The following is a 22,087-nucleotide window of genomic DNA, read 5'->3' on the forward strand; positions in this document are numbered from 1 at the left end:
TGGATTCTACAGTACAATTTTGTTTGTTAATCTTTTCTGATGTAATTGGCTAATAAGAGTACAATAAAGTATTAAAAAAAAGTGGGCTAGCGCAAGATGCTAGTAAAGAAAATCGTTTTTGGCGTGGGTTCAAATCCTGCCTATGGACATTTTTTTTACTATTTTTAAAAATTTTTTATAACTCTTCTTTCGTTACAATAAGATTAAAAATAATATTCAAAAAGTGATTTAACGATTATTTTTTTAAAATTTTCATTAAACTTCTTTCATTAAAATAAGTTTGCCCTTGTACTATATAGATCCACAGCAAATGTAGTAGTAGTAGTAGTAAGTTTGCCCTTGTACTATATAGATTCACAGCTAATGTAGTAGTATTAGTAGTAGTAGTAGGAACGGATTAGAAGCCCCGCAGGGGTTGTTTGGGTTCTGTTCTCGACATCAAATTGGCAAGAATACTGAAACGTTTGGGATCGGCAAAAATGCAACCCGCAGTTCATTATGAGCCACTTTTGATGAGCAATGTCTTGAATGTGACGATCAAGAATTTTTAAACTGTAGATCCATCAATTTTATTAACGGTGTTCCATATTTGTGTCATCTTTGTTTTTAACCTATAAATTTTTATTCTCTTTTATTAATATTTTTCCCCATTTCCTTGAAATGAAATGGGATTTTAGTGGTTTGACTTTACTAATTTTTTCTCAAAAATTATTTAAATAACCTATACTTTGTGGAAATTATATATTTATCTATCTATCTATATATATATATATATATATATATATATATATATATATATATATATATATATAATAGAGTAAATATAACAAGAATTTTAGAAATGATAGAAAATGGATAATTAGTTTTTGAACCAGGGGCCACAACATTTTTGAATGGCACCTAAATAGAGTTTACGTATTTTCTACGAATAAGTACATCCTGCTGAGTTAAGTGATAGTTTGGGTTTTATACCTATATACTGTATGTATAAAGATAATCAAGAAAGTTCTGTCGCCTTTTCACCCACTACTTTCGAACATAGATATGTCACCTAAAACGTACCTCGAAGACCAAAAATAGTCCCCATCAGCATCGACGACCGCCAACGTTCTGGAAGGCCATGGATTCCATCGCCGTTGAACTTAGTGGGCTGTGAAGCGAAGAAGGTATCAAGTGTATTTTGTACCTCTGCTAGGGATTTGAACTGGCGTCCTCTAAGGTTATTGTCCAAGGAATGGAGCAGGCAACGGTGAAATGTCCGAGGAGTATGGCGGATGCAATAGTGTTTCATATTCAAGGCGTACAATAGTGTCTCGGATCATCCTAGCCACGCGGGCTACCTCGTTGCCCTGTAACAGGAGGACCCCTTTGCGATTCAGAAGTGCTGGCTCCAGAGTTTTTTTTTTTTTTTTTAGAAGAGCTCAACTGCTGGCAGTACACAGTTATATTGATGCTCTGACCAACTGGTAGCAGTTCCCAATGCACGATGCCATGAGCAGTCCACCAAACACACAGGAGGATCTTTTTCTGGTGCATTGCTGGTTTTGGCTGTTTTGAAACCGGTTCATGGAATGTTAACCAATGACGATTGTGACGTGGAGCATCGTACAGGACCCACTTCTCATCACGTGTCAACACCTTGTCCAAAAATGACTCCTTTCTCAGACAAGACTGCAAAGGAACACAGGTTTCTGTTCGCGCTGCATTTTGGCCCGGAGTCAAATCATATGGAACCCATCGATCCAACTTGTAGTGCTTTTCAAGTTGATAGAGGTGCTTCCGAATGGTTTCTCCACTCACACTGAGTTGTAGTCTCAGTTCCTCACATGTTTGGCCACTGTTTGCCTCAATTTCTGCTGAAGATCTTCATTTTGTACATGTTAGTATTCCGGCACGTGGTGCGTCTTCGAGTGTTTCGTCACCATCCTTAAACTTGTTAAACCACCTCTCTATCCGTGTAGTTACGACATCCTCACCAAAGGCCTGGCATGTCTTCTGCTCCGCTGCAGCGCCATTTGACCCCAGTTTGAACTAGTACAACATATACGCCCTTATGACGCTCTGTGGAGATCCCATGTTCACTCTGTCCTTACGCAAGTTCACGGTAGTTGCCACAACAGGTAGTAGTATGTTGGATCTACTACTGATCTTTGCCTTATCTCCATTCGCATTGAACTCACGGCGGTAGCTAATTGAACACAGACCTCTACAAAAGACAACAAAACTTTTTTGGTTACCTTTATACTTCTCCAGAAATAAGGTTTACAAGAAATGTATTGAATTATATTGGATCTTTTGACTGTACCTGATTTGAAAAGAATATAACTTTAATATCAAAACTACTATTCTGCGCAAACTTTCGCAGTAGCTGTTGGCTATCTGTTAGAGTCTACTCAGCAACCGTCAGAGACGATAATCCAGCTCCAGCCAAATCATGTAAAGTGTCACCGATGTATTGGAGTTTATAGCTGCACTGGGTTCTGAGTAGTGTACGTACATAGACTAGGTTTACCAGATCATCAGAAACGCATCATTACATCGGCTACGCTTCATAAGATTTGGCTAGAGTTGGATTATCATGTCGATGTTTCCACTAACAGATGGCGCACGCATCGCATGTTTGTAATTACAATCAATACCACCAGATACTTTTTAAGTTTATGTAACTATAGCGAAAGGTTTTAGCAGAATAGTATTTTTTTATATTAAGTTGTGCCCTTTTCAAATCAGAGACTGCTCTTGTGTTTCAAATTGAATTTAAATAATTGTATATGTATACATTCGAGCTACGTACGAAAAATTTAAGAAAGTAGAAGTTTTCTGAGGTGGGTCAAGAAAGTACTTAAATAAATTTGCGTAAGATTGTATTTTATAACCAGGGACGTCATTTGAGCTCCAGGCAGTGAAGCCATATATAGCATCTTGGTGCTAGATATAGCATAATCAACATGCATTTAGCATCTAGCATCTTGACTTTAGAATCGTGGCCAAATCTAGCATAATTTCATTCTTCACTCTGGTAAACAGAAGAAGAACGAAAATTTAGATGTTTCAAGGACCGTCGGGAATTATTCTTTTTAGTTGAAGTGATGATTGGAGCAATGAAACCAGTCAGTATTTCAGCGGTTATAATTTTTTGTTGAATTCAGAGCAAACGCAAAAATAGCAAACGTGATTCTGCAAAACATATTTACTTACCCATAGTTTTATTACTGTCAACTGACACCTGAATGTGTGGTTATCTGGGATGTTTCTGTCCGTTTCAATTTGTAATTTGAGAGGGGAGGGATTTGAGCGTCAGGGGACAGCTAGTAATACACTAAAAGAAATGCTTCAGGGTTGTGTCGGAAGCGGCATGTTGTGTATATATTTCTTAAAATGTTATCTATTCATAAAATATAAATTCAAACATCCTCCACTATAACGTGCCATTTACCATCATTCCTGACAGTGCCATATTAGCTTTGTACATGAATACAGTTAATAAATACACTTCATTAAAATAATGAAGATAAGTAGGGGCGGATCTTTAAAATTAGTTAGGAAAGATAATTTGAAAATCTGGCATAATTTACAAAAATCTAGCATAATTCAGACCCGTATTTGGCATCATCGCAAGTGTCGAGTGTGGCAACCCTGGCTCCAGGGAAAGGGGCACTTTATTAACAATGAGTTTCAGATTTATGTACATATAAATCAATATGATACTATAATATACCAATGAGAAATGTGAAAATCTAGTTTCATGACGGTTCTTACCCTTCCAAGGAAAATCTGAAGTGACGCTTCTGCAGAACAGTATTTAACAATCTTCGTTTTTAATAACATTCAGCTGTGAAAAGGAAACGTCTTATGCCACTGACCTGAAATTGACAGATCTGTCTATAATTTACATTGTTTAAAGGGTACCGATATTCATCGCTAGTTGAAGGACGGACGATTGTGAGGACGCTGTTCTTGATCACTGTACTTAAGTGTGGGTTTACGGAGAAGCAACAACGAATTGAAGATCTGACAAGGTCCGGAAATCCAATTTGTGCAACCACCTCAGAAAACATTGCTCCTGTTGAGGTACTGGTCATGGAAGACAGAAGGCTAACCTTTGAGGATATTTATGTAACCTTAGAAGATTCCGTCATTGAATCGTGGAAACGATTTTGACAGACCATTTCAAGCTGTCAAGGTAGGACCACGTAGGACCCTCGACAGCTGGACGAAGAGAAGATGGTTTCTCGGATAAGAAAAAAACTTTGAACATCGAAGCGGTACCTAATCTTTTCTGCTCCCAAGAATTATCCACCAGTGACCTCTTCCTGTGTTCAAAACAGGAGGATTCAATGCGAGGCAAAAGTTTTAAGTCCAAAGAAGTGCCCTTAGAAGTTTCATTTTCCAATGTCACCCCACAAAAAGACTTCTCATATTTCTTTTGATAGTGAAACACAAAGATCGTTATGGCATATAGAAGTGGACAGGAATCGCGTCGAAAACTGACAACTATACATATCTAACTCGAAAACTGAAAACTGCGGAATTAGTGAGAAAATGCTAAATAATTTTGGTATGCACCTCGTATATACTAAAAATGCGCCTTGACAAAATAAGGACATTTAATTAGAGCTGAAGAAGAAATTAGTAAAATCGCTTAATTAAAATTACGGTTAATTATAGAGAAAACAGAAAACAATATTTTCCCATGTAAATATTTCCCATTAATAGGCAAAAATTAAACGTAGCTTTGGTACTCATCATCGCTAACTCCAGATCCAGCTCCGTTTTTGCACATACTACTTAGGAAAATGCCCTCATGCCACTAACTTCACACATGACTTATTCCTTTGGTTGGACACCTCTGATTTAAACCAAATCTATTCACATGTTGAAAACTAGAATATTAAATGGCACACATATCTTTTTATGAAGATTTGAAATTATGTAAAACTCTGTTCATGTGCTAAATATTATTTTGCCTTTTTTAAAAAATATACATACGTAGTATACAATACAAACTACACAAAGTCACTAAAAAAAGAAAACAATTAGAAAAGTCTATAAACATTACTAAGCACGTGGAGTGGACAACGTTGTGAGGCATGTGTTCTTGCACCGCTGATCATTTTTCACCAAGAATATGCTTCATAAATTCGTAGACGGACCAACAAATTGCTGTAGAAGGTATTTGAAAAAGCACTCGAGGTTTCATACCTTGAGCAAACGCTTTGAGACCACCTACCTCATAAACAGTTCTCACAGCCTGCATCATACCCGTGACCTTGGTTTGGTTCAAAGTTTCCGGAGCAGAATACTCTTGAGTGTTTAATAATGTTTTACACACATCCAAAGGTGTTGTGATTGCTGCTGCAAAACCTCCGGCAACTGCACCGCAGATCATGTGAGCTTTTGGATTATAATGACGATCCTTGTTCAAGATATTAGATATCGTTTCATAAGTCATGAAGTGAATGCTCTGGAAAGGTATGTTCATAGTGAGCTGAGTGGTATACGAGCGGTAGAACGTCTTCACACCATCTTCCTTATAAACTCTAACCACACAGTCCGTCAAAGACTTGTAAGGGCTATTCTGCATTTGCATTCGCTGCTTGACGGCTTCCGTGGGCGTCATAATACCATCATGGAAAACGGTAGACATAGCACCAGCAGCGAAAAAAACAAGATCATCTTTAAGCTTAGTAGGGCCTTCGTGGTTGGATAGAAAGGTATCTTTCAGATATTCGTAACAGGAAAAATACAGCGCATGCGCGGGTCCAACACCTATAAACACAGCATTAACACCACGATATGGCCTCAAAACGCCTTCTGCTTCAATAGTCCTCTTAAACGAAGTCCATATGCTACTGAATTTAGATCTTTGTTCTGGGGCAAGTGATTGCATCCATGTCTTCACTGAATCCAGAGGGAACATAACACAGTGTTCGCATGTTCCTGCTAACGCACCGGCCAACATATGATGCCATACGTTTTTGCTTTCTAAAGATTCATAAGGATCTGAACTCATAGTTTGATTTAAAGTGTTGAAGGCCATCATTAGCCGAAACTAATAATGTGAATTGTTGAATCGACATACCTGCTACTTTAGCTAAACGTAAACAATCATTTAGGAGATGTAAAAGATACCAAAACAATCTAAGCGAGCTACGCCATAAAGGCGTAGTTTCTTGCAGTTACTGGCACTTAGTGATGTAAATACAATGTTTATTATTGAAAATTTTTAACAATTGATACTAAATAAATACATTATTTAAATAGTCGTATGATTTGAGCAGTGGATTCTGTAAGTCGATGATGGTTAATTTGTAATACACAGTGGGTCAGGATGAAATAAAAAACATACTTGGAGCAAGGGCGCCCATCAGGGGGGCAAGGTGGGGCGCTTACTCCCCTAGAGGAAATTGTACATCAGAATATCGAAAACCCAATAGAACTTTTTACATTAGTTACAGCAAAATTTGAAACTATATTTGAAACGTCGCTTAATACTGCCCCCCTTGGAAACCACAACATGGGCGCCCTTGACTTGGAAAACTCCTTGGAGAATTTTCAATTTTCTAGGAGGTAACAGACGGTTCAGCAAAGGTGTGTAAAAGTCAAACATTTTCTGAGGTTATGTACTGTACAATGTTCCAGTGGCGTATTTAGGGGGGGGGGCTTCCGGGCTTAAGCTTCCCCCGAAATCTTACTTACTATAGTAAAGTATATGAAATATATTGCCGAATTTTCAGATTTTCAGGCAAAGCCCCCCCGAAAGTTAGCAAAGCCCCTCCCGAGACAAAATCGTAAATACGCCACTGCCTACTTCTGTTTAATGTGTCTAGGCCAATTAGGGTCTAAGAATGTTATTTTTTTATTTATCATTATTAAGTCGACCCACTATTACCGTGCAGAATGGGGTTCGTAACCAAAAGATTAAAAAAAAAAAAAAAATTAACCGTTAAAAATTAAGCATTGATTCATTAATGTTATGATGGTAAACTACACTCTTCCTGCTAAGCATGGTATGAAGAAAAGAAACGCATTATACATTTTCACGGGCCGGATGAAATATATTTGCAGGTCGCATTTGACCAGCACTGCTTCTAGCCCAATTTTCTCATCACTCTTTGAGATCGATTACCACTTCGTAAATGAACTTTTAAAATATTAATTCAATAAATAACATATCTCTTTAATATATTCAAGAATAAACACAAATGAAACCTGCATATTCTTTGTTACACGTATTAGTTACGTCAGGATATTAAAACCTGCTACGCTGTTGCCAAACTTTGAAAGTACAATGTTACCATCTCATTAAGCTACACATTAGGGGGAGGGGGGCTAGCCAATTAATTGCGTGAGTGTACCACCTCAGTTTTTCAACTCCTTGTTGTACACTCATGTCCAAAATTATTGTCGCATGTCTATAAATATGTTATTCTAGGAATATAATCTGATAACGAATTTGCCCGGTATTTCTTATAATGTTAGAATGTGTATAATCAGCAAAGACATGTATGTAGCAAATTTCATGTCTAAAGAGCAGTAAATAAGAACAATAAACCGAAAATAAATTTTTCTTGTCCATTTAGCAACAATCTATTTTACTCATTATAATTTTCGTATTTATAATTCTTTTCCTATGAAATTTACCACAAATATACATTTCCCGATTCTACACATAGTATCAGTATTAAAAGTACCCTGCAAAATCATTAACAAATTATATTTTTACAAGAAGACAGTTATGCGACAATAATTTTGGTCATGATTGTACATGAGAAAGATTGGGTCTCTTTCTTTAACATAAATGGGAAGATTTAGTTTGTTTAATTTTATAAAATTCTTGAGTTGATTTTGAGTTTAACGTCCCGTTCAGCAGCGAGGCTATATGAGACGTGGACCTACTGATTAACGTGGAATCCGAACCACATGAGCTCCCGCCGGGAATCGAACCCGGGCCTCCCACGCCAAAGGCGCGTACGGTAACCGCTTAGCCACGGAGGAGCTCTATAAAATTCTTCTGGAAATGTATTCGTTTGCTCTGTGTAAACATGATTTAGTATTGCATACATAAATTTAATGTTAATTACTCGTAATTAAATATACCAATTGTATAATTAATTAATACTGAGTTCAGTTTTCATAAATAAAGGACATTCAAATGGACTGGAATGAGAAACCAACTAAATCAAAACCAATTCAAATTCCCGTTTATTTCAAAGAAAAAAGAGAGAGTTTATCGTATAAATCAAATGGGTAATTTAATGACTTCAACTTTGAGATCGTCTTTCTTGTGACGTCATTATGAAGGATAAATTTTAAAAATATAACTTCTTGCGATTCGGCGTCCTCCATTTTATCACAAAACGTGCAGTTAGAAACTTAACAAAGACTGGCACTGCCATGATCGGATGTTTTGATGTTTATGACTGATAAGTATTCAACCCGCAGTACAAGAGTGAACTCTTGGTTGCATACCATTTTAAGCAGTCCACCATTCGATCGAGGCACTAGTGAGTGAACGACGTAATAGGCGCAAGTATTGTGCCAGACATTATGGTCTTTCTCTTTTAAAATCTGTTGCTGTGACTAATGGTCCTCACGAGACGAGACGAGACAATGAATCTTCCAGTACAAACAGGTTTATCTATTCAGACAGAACAAAATCCTGGTAGTACGGTGGGAGCCCGGTGGCTTAGTGGTTCCTCACCGAATTGATCCCAGCTCTCGCCAAGTGAACTTTGGATTGGACAAAGAATGTGTGAATAGATTTTCTCGAGGGAGATCCCGTTTCCTTCCACTTCTTTCATTCCATCATTATCATTGATCTGATCATCACCGTCTCCCTTTGCCTCGGTGCATAATCGTGGGATGCTAAATTAAAAAAAAAAAAGGAAATTAGTTACGCTATTTTTCGTTTATTTACACTTCTTATTCGCATATGCATTCATAAACATAACTTATTAGCGTATTCCTTGGTGGCAGGAATCACCAGTCAACGTTTGAGAGGTGATTCCTGCCACCAAGATAAGACAAAAAGTACAGAAAAACCAGGGCGCACAAATGCTTCCTTTCGGAGTTATTGGCTGCCAGAAACATAAAAAAAAAAAAAAAGAACTTTAAAGGTCTGTAGCTTCAAAGCTATAGGACCTACCGTAGTCGGATCAAGACTTCGCTTAGGAATTAATATGTACATTATCTAAAAACACATGTTTCAGAATGCAAAGGTATTTACGCAGCAATTTTTATATAGAGACTTTGGCTACGGGCATATAATTTGAACTACTCACCAACTACCTCTATAAAAACTGTTGAGAAAGTATTGTGAAACTTGGATATTTGGATAGGGCACATACCAGTTCCTAAGTAAAATCCTGACCCAACTTTCGCAGCTATGGACCTTTAAAGTTAATTTTTTCATGTTTTCGGCAGCCTATAACTCCGAAAGGAAGCATTTGAGCACCCAGGTTAGTCTATACTTTTTGTCTTGTCTTGGTGTTAGGAATCACCTCCCAAACACTGTTGTCGGTAATGTTTTGAAACACCCTGTATAAAACTTTCGGAACACCATACGAACGATGGTCTCAAAAAACAATCAAATCCAAGATTTCAACGAATTTATACGTTTCATGTTAACTACAAACTTTTTTTTAAATGTCTATTTTTTTAAAATTTTTGTTTTGTTTATGTCTGTTGTTGCATTTGTCTCAACGTATGCACTACTCACCTAAAGGCCACATCGTTCAATGCATCAGTATCAAATTTTAAACTTAAGGTTCTTGTTTCACTCTCCGTGCTCGTGGGTTTTCTCGGGGTTCTCCCGTTTCCTCCCACTTTCTTCATTCCACCATTTCACTCATCTCTCATTATCACCGTCTCCTTTAGCCTAACCGGCATAACCGTGGGACGTAAAACTTAAAGATTTCATTTCATTTCTTGTTTCACTCTTTATTATTATTATTATTATTATTATTATTATTATTATTATTATTATTATTATTATTATTATTATTATTATTATTATTATTATTATTATCTTGTACCTTCAAATGAAGAGTAGTGTGCTAGAGGGTGAAAAAAATTGTGATTTAGTCGAAAACAGCACAAACAATTTTCTTAATTTTTCACAAGTCAGCATTTTATTAAGAACCATAAAGTATGGATTAAATAATTATTTTTCCTGGGAATATTCAGAAATGCTATTTTCATTGTTGGGAGTGAATTATTTCTGGACGATTTTTTCTAGAACAACTAAGGCAATTTTGTTCATACTGTATTTCATACCAAAAGTTTCATTAAGAACTCTACAATGTGAAATGTGATACATGTGTAAGTAATTTTTGTAGTTTCGCATTGGGTAAGTTCTCAGGTGATTTTTTTTTAATTTCGTAAATAAATACTTCATTAACAACGCCATGACGTATCGTAAGTGAATTTTCATTTTTTAAAAAATAGTTTATAAGGGCATTCAACGGTAGTAGGATTTCTTCGGACGAAGGCACGCCTTATTTTGTCCGTACTTTCTAAAGAATTGTTCCGTAATGACTCAATTTGAGAAATTAGAGCTTAGTGAGGTGGCCTGTATACATTTTTATTATTATTGAAATGTTCAATTTTTTTAAACAATACTTAGAATCAGCCATTTCTGAACATAAGTTAATTGTTATCGTTCCTACGAAATTCAAGCAGTACTTGTAATACATTTATGTGCTTGGGTATAACAAGAATGAGAGACAGTAAAATATTACGTTCTGGTAACTCTGATGAAGAATCCGAACTTGAATCCTGCCACTTCGAACACCCGGAGGATCACGAAACGGATATATCTACGAGTATGTTGATGAATGCATTGGCAGGAGCTTTAGCCGGGTGCACTGAATATTTCGTTATGTTTCCATTTGATTCAATCAAGACTCGAATGCAAATGTTAACATCCTCTAACAAAGCTTACAAGAGCACTTGGAAGACTGCGGTATCTATGGTTAAAAATGAAGGATTTTCTAGTTTGTATCGAGGTCTAAGCACAGTACCTATAGGAGCTGGAGTGAGTCATGCAGTTTACTTTAGCACTTACGAAACGGCGAAACTTGTTATGAAACCACATCCTTCACGTAGCACAGCCTACAACATCGCAGCCTCTACCTTTGCGGGTACGCTGTCTGCACTAGCAACAGATGCAGTAAAAACACCAGCAGATACTGTCAAACAGCGGCTGCAGATGGAAAATAGTCCCTATAAAAGTGTCACCGAATGCATTAAGAGTATTTTGCAAAGAGAGGGAATTACGGGGTTATATCGTTCATACACTGCGCAAGTTCTTATGAATATACCTCGACAGTCAATTTATATGACTTTATACGAGTATATGAAATATGTAACCAATCCAGGTGGACAGTACAACGTTTTCAGTCATATAACATCTTCGGCTGTCGCTGGGAGTTTTGCAGTTGCTGTCACTACTCCTCTGGATGTGTGTAAAACTTTACTAAACACACAAGAAGAGAAGGCTCTCACATCTGTGGACGCAACACGAATCAAAGGATTGATCGAAGCTGTTGGGGTGGTGTACAGGTTAGGTGGTATTCCAGCGTTCTTCAAGGGTCTTGTTCCTCGGATTCTATTCCAAATGCCATCTACTGCCCTCTGTTGGTCTACATATGAATTTTTTAAGTATGCATTTGGCGTCTCAAATAACCATGACGCACACTGATTTAAGTGCTTGTAAAACACAGTGAACTTTATATAATGGTGTTATTTTTGTAAGAATTTTATAGGCTCAAACCGTCTGTAGTAAACAAATTTTCAATAATACTGTCAGGGATTTATTATGATTATTATTATTACAAGTAGTAGGTGTATGTGACTATTAGGAGATTGTGTGTGACTATTAGGAGATCATGTGTGACTATTATAACATGCGTGACTATTAGGAAAATATGTAACACCGATAGGGTAAGAAACAATAGGTACTATCTGCTTCAACAGAATAAAAACTGTCAAATTATAACTGGTAACGAACAATATAGATTTTAACGCCATCAAAAATTAGTTTTCTGGATTTTCTCGAGAAGTATTCAAGAAAATTTATCCTCAAGTAATGTGATTTGCTTCATCGATTATTATTATTATATCGTCGCTGCGCTTTCAGAAACCACTATGTGCAAAATTCAAAATGTTCTGTATATGCAGCTACTGCTCGACTGTTACTGTTACCATTTTGAAATAAAATCTCTTTGAGAACACTTAGTAGACAATGTTAGGCAAGCTCCATTAAAGCTATAAGGCTAAGCCTATTCATACATTTATACATCAGTCTCAAATTATGTTTTTAGACATTGATATAATGAATTTTATTGAAAATGATTTATTTTATAATGCGCTGTTTAAACATCAAGCGAATAATAATAGAAATTGAATCAGAGCTCCTGAAATATCGCGTATTGGAGGCAGACCCGGTGCACCCTCCGAAATATCACATTATATATAAAGGTACATTTTTAATAATAAATTCTTACGGTTATTATTGGTAAAGAACCCATGATAAGTACAGTCGATCTTTACATAAGACGCCCTTGCGAAAACACATCATAGATAAATGGTTTCAATTATTCTGCTGTATGGCTCAGTTCTGTACCATGAATACATACTGTTGCTGTTGGTAAAGAACTCATGAAGGATACAGTGCGCCCTTTGCAAAGGCGCCCTTGCGAAACCACATCAAAGATAAACGGTTTTATTTTTCTGTGGCACAGTTCTGTACAATGAATACATAGTGTTGGTGAAGAACCCGTGAAGGGTACAGTGCGCCGTTTACGTAAGGCGCCCTTGTCATGTGATTATTCCTGTGCGTTTTAGAGCAGTATCGGAATAATCAGTACCTATTATATTTCTAAAATATAGCTATATTGATTTATTAGTATACGTATATTTATGTATAGGGGTATATATATGTTTGACCAAAAAAAAAAAAAAAAAAATCTTGCAAGAAATTTTTAAAAAGTTTCTCTAGTAAAGAGGTTTTCACAGTTTAGCTACTTACGTTATTAAACACACTTTGGGTTTTAATACGTAAAATGGTGCCTGTATATATACAGGGTGTAACTTAATTAACATACACTTCAGGAGCTGACTCCTGACACGGATAAAAAACGAAAAGTATACACCAACCTGGATGTAAAAATGCCTCCTTTTGGCGCCTTGATCACACGAAAATTTGTCGGAAAAATGTAAGAACAGCCATAACTCAAGAATAAAACATCGGATCGAAGTCGGGTAAAAGAGAATGTCCATTATTTTTAGTCGTAGATCCCATTAGTGTACAGTAGCGACGCAAGGGTGCATCCCAAAGAAACTGGAGTATTCCGTCGACTATTTTATCAAACGTTGAATGAGGGCAATGAACAACAATCAACTACAAGATTTCAACAATCAAAAGTAGATCTAATAGTACATCGTTCAAATTAGAACACTTAGAATTCGAAAGAAATAGATATACACATGTATGATTGATCTATTTCGTCTCAATACAGAATAAACTCTCGGGAGAATAATATAAACGAAAAGAATTCTTTAACGTATCACAGTTATATCTTTTAGGCTATTGATAACGGATGATAAATGAACGGCTTTCTGTCCAAGTTACGAGTGTCTGAAGATGGAAAAAATAACTTTGATCCAGATTAGGTTTAAAAAGATCGTGCATAGGACAGTCAGGCAGTATGTAAAGAAACATAACATGTAGTATTCAAAAATGCAAAAATCATATGTGATCAATGAGTGTACAAGGGATTTTCCAGATACATATTTTGTGAAAGTAAGCTGCATTAAAGGATTGTCTCATCGTAATATGTAATTCCGTGGAATATGATACTTCTGTGCACAGAAGCAACAAAAATGGATGAAACACGCGATGTTGTACACGTTGCATAATGATACAAAGAAATGCGCTGGAACAGTATACTTAATTTATCCGTTAGGTAAATCTTCTTCCAGGGATACTTTCGAAGGGCTTTTCCCCCTCTTCTGGAGTTGGAAAAACGCCCCTTAATCCTGACCTACGAAAATACCAAAATAGTGTCGTAGTAGCCCACATATATTTTGATTTTGTCACTCATTTTTTGAGAAGAAAATTATTTCTAGAAGAAAACACATGCAACAAATGGTGGAAAATATTTTTCGACGTTCTCTATGTACTTTAGAGGTGGATGAAATACCAACACAGAGGAAAGAGAATGTGGCACTTTTGCTTAGACGTTGCAGCACTTACGGAATTATCGTCTCTTGTATGCCACTTGCAAGTGGCTCGCGGAAGGCTGTATTGCAGTTTTGATGTGGATGGCATAAATTAGCGTGTCTGTGTTATAGTAGGCATCTGACGCAACTTGTGAGTGATATACAGTGTCCGATGCTCTGATGTTACGTGTGGAATTGCTGTATAACAGGATAAAAAGTGTTGCGTACGACGGTAGAGTGTAGTGACAAGGTATTCAGGTCGTGTAAAACTAGACGTTGATGTACAAGTAAAATTAATTGTGTTAATCTGTATGTGCGTGCGCAATGGCAGATTATCCTGTCCATGAGCTGACAGATATGCACCTCATTTATGGAAAGATAAGGGGAAAAATCTCAGAGACAAGGCGTTTATATCGTAACCGTCGCTCTCATAGGAGAATAACTTTTACTGTATTTTTCCACGCCTCCATATTCGCCTTCGGGAGATAGGGTCTCTCCAATTTCCCCTACATGAAATCGGAGGAAATTGCAGCATGTTGACAGTTGAATTTGAACACAGCGTACTGGGAATGATCAAAGATCGTCCTGAAACTAGCAGTAGCCATGTGTAGGACGTAAAAATCCAGATGCAACTCTAGTTACGATCAGCAGAGAGATTTAGAGTGAGCGCGCGGTGCAGTATGATGGATAATTTTGTGGTAGGATCTTATTTATTACCAGCCTGCCTGTGTGGGAGTACGTATTATTTATTTTTACGTAATGTTCTCTCAAAATTGTTAGAACATGTGCTCTTGAACATAAGACAGCATATGTGATTCCAGCATGACAGTGCATCTGCACATTTTGACAGGTATATGCGGACCTACTTAAATGAAACATTCCCAGATAGTTGGATTGGGAGAGATTGACCTATGTTATGACCACCTCTTTCACCCTACCTCACGTCCCTTGATTTCTTATTTGGGGCGTTATGAAACGCCATTTGTATGCAACACTAGCCACGACAGCCGAAGAACTTGTTGCTCGAGTTAACATAGCTGCGGCATTCACCTCCGAAATTTCAGGTGTGTTTGACTGCACGCGGAAAAATTTGCTTCGGCAATGTCATCTTTGCAATGCGGTCAATGGTTGACAATATCATACTGTGAACTGTTATTCTTCCAGCTGTTTCGTGTACATGGTGTACGTTTGATAAAATACTCCAAGGAATACTCTAGTTTCTTTGGGAGTCACCCTTGCATCGCCACTGCACTACATTCAATTGTACACTAATGAAATTTACAACTAAAAATAATGGACATTCCCTTTTGCACGGTTTCGAACCGACACTTTGTTTTCGAGTATGGCTGCTGTTGCATTTTCTCGAAAATTTTCGGGTGGTCATAGCTCAGAGGCCCCACCCAGTTTGGTCCATTCTTTTCGTTTTATCTCCGGTGTCAGTAATCACCTCCCGACTTTTAGTATATTAATTAAGTTACACAATATATATATATATATATATATATATATATATATATATATATATATATATATATATATATATTCACGTTTGTATGGGCGCCCTTTTGGTAGACTTGTCCACCGCCCTCGTTAGTAACCCAGCACGGGCCTGATTGGAGGCTACTCGCTGCTGAAAGGGACGTTAAACTCAAAATCAACACAATTCAACTTTCCCGCAGCCTTCAGTCCTTATGGAATCATGAGAATCACTCACCCATCGCTATCCGCAGGCGAAAACTATATAATAGATATTTTAATCTTTATCAGTTTCATGTGATACGCATGTGTGTATGTATGGTAGTGAAGTGACATATACAGATCTACTATGGCATTATCGCAAAACTTAGTGAACGATCTTATTGAGAACAAGACATATTTTACTCATCTCCGTACCTGGGTTCGACCCCTGCAGGTGCCAACTGCATCTTGTCCTGTATGTACCGATAGATGTGCAGCCTTACCTTCTCCCAGTTCTTGAGTCTCGTATGGCCTAAATTGGGGAAATACTTTCTTAACTTACTTTTATTTATTATTTTCAAACCTGCCTGATCTCCCGTGCTGTGTTAATATTATCCTGTAAGAGATGAAGCATATTGTTCATCTAGGACTAAGGGGCAATAATATATTTATGATCGTTGCAGGAGAATGGAAATCAAATTTGAAACTGCAATTAAATAATCAATAAATATTATTTATTCCTCCATTCTGTTTGTGTACTTGTGCTTCTTTCTTAAAGAGTGACATTGTGTTATATAAATAAAGAAGGTAAGTGATGAGGCATAGAAGGGTTTAATACCAGTAACAAAATACGCGTTTCGAGTCTACCCTTCAGATACAAATTTCCTCGCTTTTGAGTTTATCGACAAACTGTCATTCGTGGGTCGACTCTATACGTTAAGTACACGCACACACACACACACACTCACGAGTGTGCATATGCCAATATATAACACGGTTTTTGCATTCCCGTCGTTTACACGACTGCCAAGCGTCCACACAGCATCAATATGCTGGACACAGGTTTATATTTCCTGTGTTCTATGCATCAAGCTCAGGAAACAGCTCATTACTTCGATCCATTGCTTTGGTGCAGGGGGGGGGGGGTATCAACATACGTGGGTATTGCTAATGGTAACTTTTGTTTTTCAGTCCTTTGTTAAATTTTATACTAGTAGCGGTGTGAGTTTCATGAAGGGGATGGATAACTTACTGATTCAATACAGGAAAAAAATGCGTTAATGTAGCCGAGATCATTTTCACTTCTCAGTTAGAAGGGGGAATCATATATTTTCCATTGTAAATTACTTTCGGGCTTCTAGCTATTTTGTTAGTTTCATAAAATATCATGCTACGCACCGTTTCATTAAAATGAGTTTGTTGAGCTATACGATGATTAAAATTCAAGATTTTCTTTTTTTTTTTTTTTTTCTATACGCAGAGCACAACATTTACCAGTTCAACTGCTGATAGTCCATATAAGTTTATGTGAGGGATTATTAGATGATATATAAAGGGTAACCAGCACCAGTGGCCTGATGAGGGAGGTCACATATAGATACAAGATAGGAAAGAAACCTTGCCTAATGTTCTAATTTTTGTAGACAAGAAGATAAGATCACTTCCCTTACCTTACAGAGATAATATTTTAAATTTCACCGATGACTTCCAAGAAGAGCTATCATTGATTAAATCAGGATGGTCTTTTAATAGTTTGTCGCGCATGTTCTATAGAAGAGCCATCATTGACTAAATCAGGATGGTCTTTTAATAGTTTGTCGCACATGTTCTATAGAAGAGCCATCATTGACTAAATCAGGATGGTCTTTTAATAGTTTGTCGCGTATGTTCTATAGAAGAGCCATCATTGACTAAATCAGGATGGTCTTTTAATAGTTTGTCGCACATGTTCTATAGAAGAGCCATTATTGACTAAATCAGGATGGTCTTTTAATAGTTTGTCGCACATGTTCTATAGAAGAGCCATCATTGACTAAATCAGGATGGTCTTTTAATAGTTTGTCGCGCATGTTCTATAGAAGAGCCATCATTGACTAAATGAGGATGTTCTTTTAATAGTTTGTCGCGCATGTTCTATAGAAGAGCCATCATTGACTAAATCAGGATGGTCTTTTAATAGTTTGTCGCGCATGTTCTATAGAAGAGCCATCATGACTAAATCAGGATGGTCTTTTAATAGTTTGTCGCGCATGTTCTATAGAAGAGCCATCATTGACTAAATCAGGATGGTTTTTTAATAGTTTGTCGCGCATGTTCTATAGTGCTTTTGTTTTCTTCTCTTCTTTTTTCCCTACTTCTATCTTTTCAGTAATTTATAACTAAACCTACTGAAATGTCCGTTCTTTGCACAGAAAGAATAGGATTGTGGAAATTATTTGATCGGCATCTTACCTTTAGAATACATGTGTGAATCGAAATGAACTAGTAACTATGCTCTAAAATTCATCTCAAATGGGTAAGGTGTTCTCCAGTGATGACTAAACAGACAATTTTCGACAAAACGGGCAATTTTAATTTTTTTTTTTTTTATTAAATCGAGGGAAACACTTCATACAACGTCTAATGGTCATGGTAAGCTATAGAGATGAATCAGTGATAGTATAGATAGTGGCAATAGCTTTACATCCTTCCGATTTTACTCAAACAGCACATAAATTGCTAAGAACTAATGGAAGATCGTGAAGAACCAACGACACGCACGTAAATGGTTCATGAAGTAATTATAATATAACTGTGATATCGTGTATTGAAGTAGTATAAAAAAAAATCTAGTTATAGAAGTAGTTTGGTGAGCGTGGAAGTAATACTGAACATCTGTCGTGGCGTATACGATTACCTAAAGTATCCCTATTGACATATTCTAGTGTCTTGCATTCAGGTACTTCAGAAAAACTAGTGATAGGAGTGATTTGATTAGCACGGAAGTAATACTGACCATCTGCCTTGGCGTACATGGTTACCCGAAGTATCCCTATTGATATATTCTGTTGTATTGTACTTAGATAATTCAGAAAAACTAGATATAAGAGTGATTTGATTAGCACGAACGTAACATCTGCCTTGGCGTATATGCTTACGCAAAGTATCCCTATTGACATATTTTGTTGTACTGTATTAAGATAATTCGGAAAAACTAGAGATAAGCGTGATTTGATTGGCACGAAAGTAACATCTGCCTTGGCGTATATGCTTACACAAAGTATTCCTATTGACATATTTTGTTGTACTGTATTAAGATAATTCGAAAAAACTAGAGATAAGCGTGGTTTGATTAGCACGAAAGTAACACTGAACATCTACCATGGCGTTTATAGTTAACCAAAGTATCCCTATTGGTATGTTCTAGTGTCTTCTTTTAAAGAAAATCTAAAATTGTTATTTTCTCTCCTAGTACAGTGCTAACACTTCTTCATCCTATTTCTGTTCAAACTAACAAATTTTTAATTGTTCTTCTTCACACCCACATTTCAGGGGTCTCCCACGGATAATGTCTAAAAGAAACTTGCTGCGGTCTTTGTATAAATCTGGAATACGCAATGAATTAAAAAAAAATAAAAACAGCTTTAGTATTTACCATTTAAAGAAAGGAGCCGAACATCGTCCAAACAGTGCCCTCGAACTTTTGCAATTTTGTTTTACAAATGCTTTGTATAGTTGAAACATATTAATATCACATACAGCATTAAAAAGGAGGTATGGGACTATTGGTAATGAGAATTTTTGTACACTGCTAGCGCTTTTTTTTTTTTTTATCAATTTCATTGATTGGAAGTTCACAGTCAATGGGAATAATAAATCTTTGCAGATATGACAGAACTGAAACAAATTGACACCCCCATACATGGATTAAAAAAAAAAAAAAAAAAAAACTTTGATGAAACGATCTGCCATACTTTCGCATGTGTCTTTGTGTGAATGTATTTTTAGTGAAAGTCCGTACATGACTTTTTCATTATTTTTTGTTTCTCTGATATCAATCTCGTGTGCATATTCATAACCTATTTGTTTTTTCCTAGTCCCTTCCAAGTTTTTTTTTTTTTTTAAATCAGCTGAAAAAGTTTGTAAAAGGCTTGGGATTAAGTTCCACTTCGAGACAAAGTATTAAATTGAAATTTCAGCAGATCTACAATATCTGTATCTACGTACTAAACTGCTACTGAGCTGCATTTACAATTATAACTCTCTACTCTTGTTTCCAAATAGAAGGAATAGCAGAGACAGAGACGAAAAAAAAAAAGACAGAGAAGGGCTCCCTTTGCCTAGATACTGCTTTCATATCCTTCATCTTTCTGTAATTCTCCCTTTTGCTACCCGTACAATACAGCAGGTCCTGTCAGGGTTTCTAACTAAGCTACATTATTGAAATTTGAGAACTTTATTTTAAATAAAATGCTACATTATATTAAATTCAAGATTTTTTTTTCTACGATTTTCATTTTTCATATAGAAAAGGGTACGGTAGTCCAGTGGAGGAGCGCTTAAAATATGGTGTGTAGGGGTCTTTTCCTTTGGTTCAATCCTCAGCCAAGCTTGTGAACAACATCGTGTCCGTAAGTTTTTCGGGGTTCTTCCGTTTCCTCCCCTCATTCTCATTCACCTGATGCTTGCGTCATCATTCACTTGCCTTAATCACCCGTCTCCCTTAACTTAAAGAGCATAAGCGTGAGACGTTAAACTGAATTATTTCATTTTCATTTTTCCCATATGTCAATTCCTCTCAATTTCAGTATACGTACACCCAATAGGAATGTCATTTTTCGAAAAATGTTTTTTTGTTTTCGATTTTCGTTTTTCGCTTTTTCGAAAAATTTTCGTTTTAGGCTTTTCGAAAAATTTTTCGTTTTTGAAAAATTCATTTTTCGAAAAAGAATTTTTCGAAAAAATGTGGCCATCCCTAATACCCAAAGTAAATGGCATAAAAAATCTTGAAAATCTTTAAGCTTAACGTCCCACGATTATGCCCGTTAGGCTAAGGGAGAAGATGATTTATTAAAAGTAAATGATGATGGAATAATTGGTTGAATGGGAGTGTGGGAGGAGACCGGAATACCCACGACAAAACCCACGGACACAATGCTACCCACAACAAGGTTGGAGATCGAACCAGGGATCCCATAGGAAAGCACTCTACCACTGAACCCCCTTCCCCTCTCTTAAACAATCTTGAATAGTGATACTGTGACAATTATGCCATGCTTTCCACCATAACGTCCACTTGGTGAGAGCTGAGATCGAACCAGGAAGATGTTATTACTGTTCTTATCTTCGATACAGTAGTTCATAGTTCAATCCCTGGGGGAATGCATGTGCCTGAGATTCTTCGTTAAGCTATAGGTCTATGATTCATATAATCTTGGGGCTGATAATGGACGTTAATAACACAAACGAACTAAGCTATATTTGCAATTACATTCTTTCTCTTGTCTCCAGAAAGAAGGAGCAACAAAGACAGAGCTCCCTTGTGATCATAGTCAAAATACGTGTCTTCGGTTTCGTTTGGTTGGTTCGAGTCTTATCGTTATATGCGAAATATAAACCTTCAGCTTAAGGTGAGGTTAAAACCACATAAGTGGTCTCTGGAAATGATGCTGGAACTCGTATGCGCCTTTGGCGCGGGAGACCCGGTTTCGATTCCCGGCGGGAGCTCATGTGGTTCGGATTCCACGTTAATCAGTAGGTCCACGTCTCATATAACCTCGCTGCTAAACGGGACGTAAAACTCAAAATCAATCAATCAATGCTGGAACTCCTGCACCAAAGGCGAAAACGCTTGTTAACCATATAGCGACAGTCACGTAGAGTTCCACAATTATTACTCTAGCACAACCTAGTGTCCAACACTGGAAAGTCTTTTAAGTAAAATTAGAATAACAAAATACTGACAACTATGAAGCTATTGATCAAGAAATGGGACTGAGTTTGAACGTAATCAGGCAGCTATTGTGAGTAATCTTGGGTTCGATTGCTACTAGAAGTAAAAATGAAAATGAAATGAAATCTTTTAGTTTCACGTCCCACAGTTATCTTCTAGAGTCCTGACATTAAGCGGTTCACATTTTGTTTCTGTAACTATCGCTTGAAATATGATAATTGTTGATGCCGTCTAATGAACAAGATTAGTAATAAGCACAGGTGGGAGGTACACAAACGTTACAAAGCAGTTTCTACTACGATGCAAGTCTAAGAATAGAAGATAAAATATAAAAACCAGAGGTGCACATATGAGCACCTACGGATGGAAGAGGTTATGCTGGCTAGGGTAAAGGAGAAGATGATAAGAAATAAACGCAATGGCGGAATGAAGAAAGTAGAAGGAAACGGGAGAATCCCGAGAAAACCTATG

The 22,087-nt window shown here is 36.8% G+C and overlaps 2 pseudogenes; one reads left to right on the forward strand and one right to left on the reverse strand.

Annotated features, from left to right (window-relative positions):
* Positions 1-4,741: 4,741 nt before the first annotated feature.
* Positions 4,742-6,188, reverse strand: LOC145661990 (mitoferrin-2 pseudogene; annotated as a pseudogene).
* Positions 6,189-10,665: 4,477 nt separating this feature from the next.
* On the forward strand, positions 10,666-12,114 carry LOC145661991 (mitoferrin-1 pseudogene; annotated as a pseudogene).
* The last annotated feature ends 9,973 nt before the right edge of the window (positions 12,115-22,087 follow it).

The sequence above is a fragment of the Thermobia domestica genome, chromosome 10, assembly GCF_964235325.1.
Source record: "Thermobia domestica chromosome 10, izTheDome1.hap1.1, whole genome shotgun sequence".
Taxonomy (NCBI): domain Eukaryota; kingdom Metazoa; phylum Arthropoda; class Insecta; order Zygentoma; family Lepismatidae; genus Thermobia; species Thermobia domestica.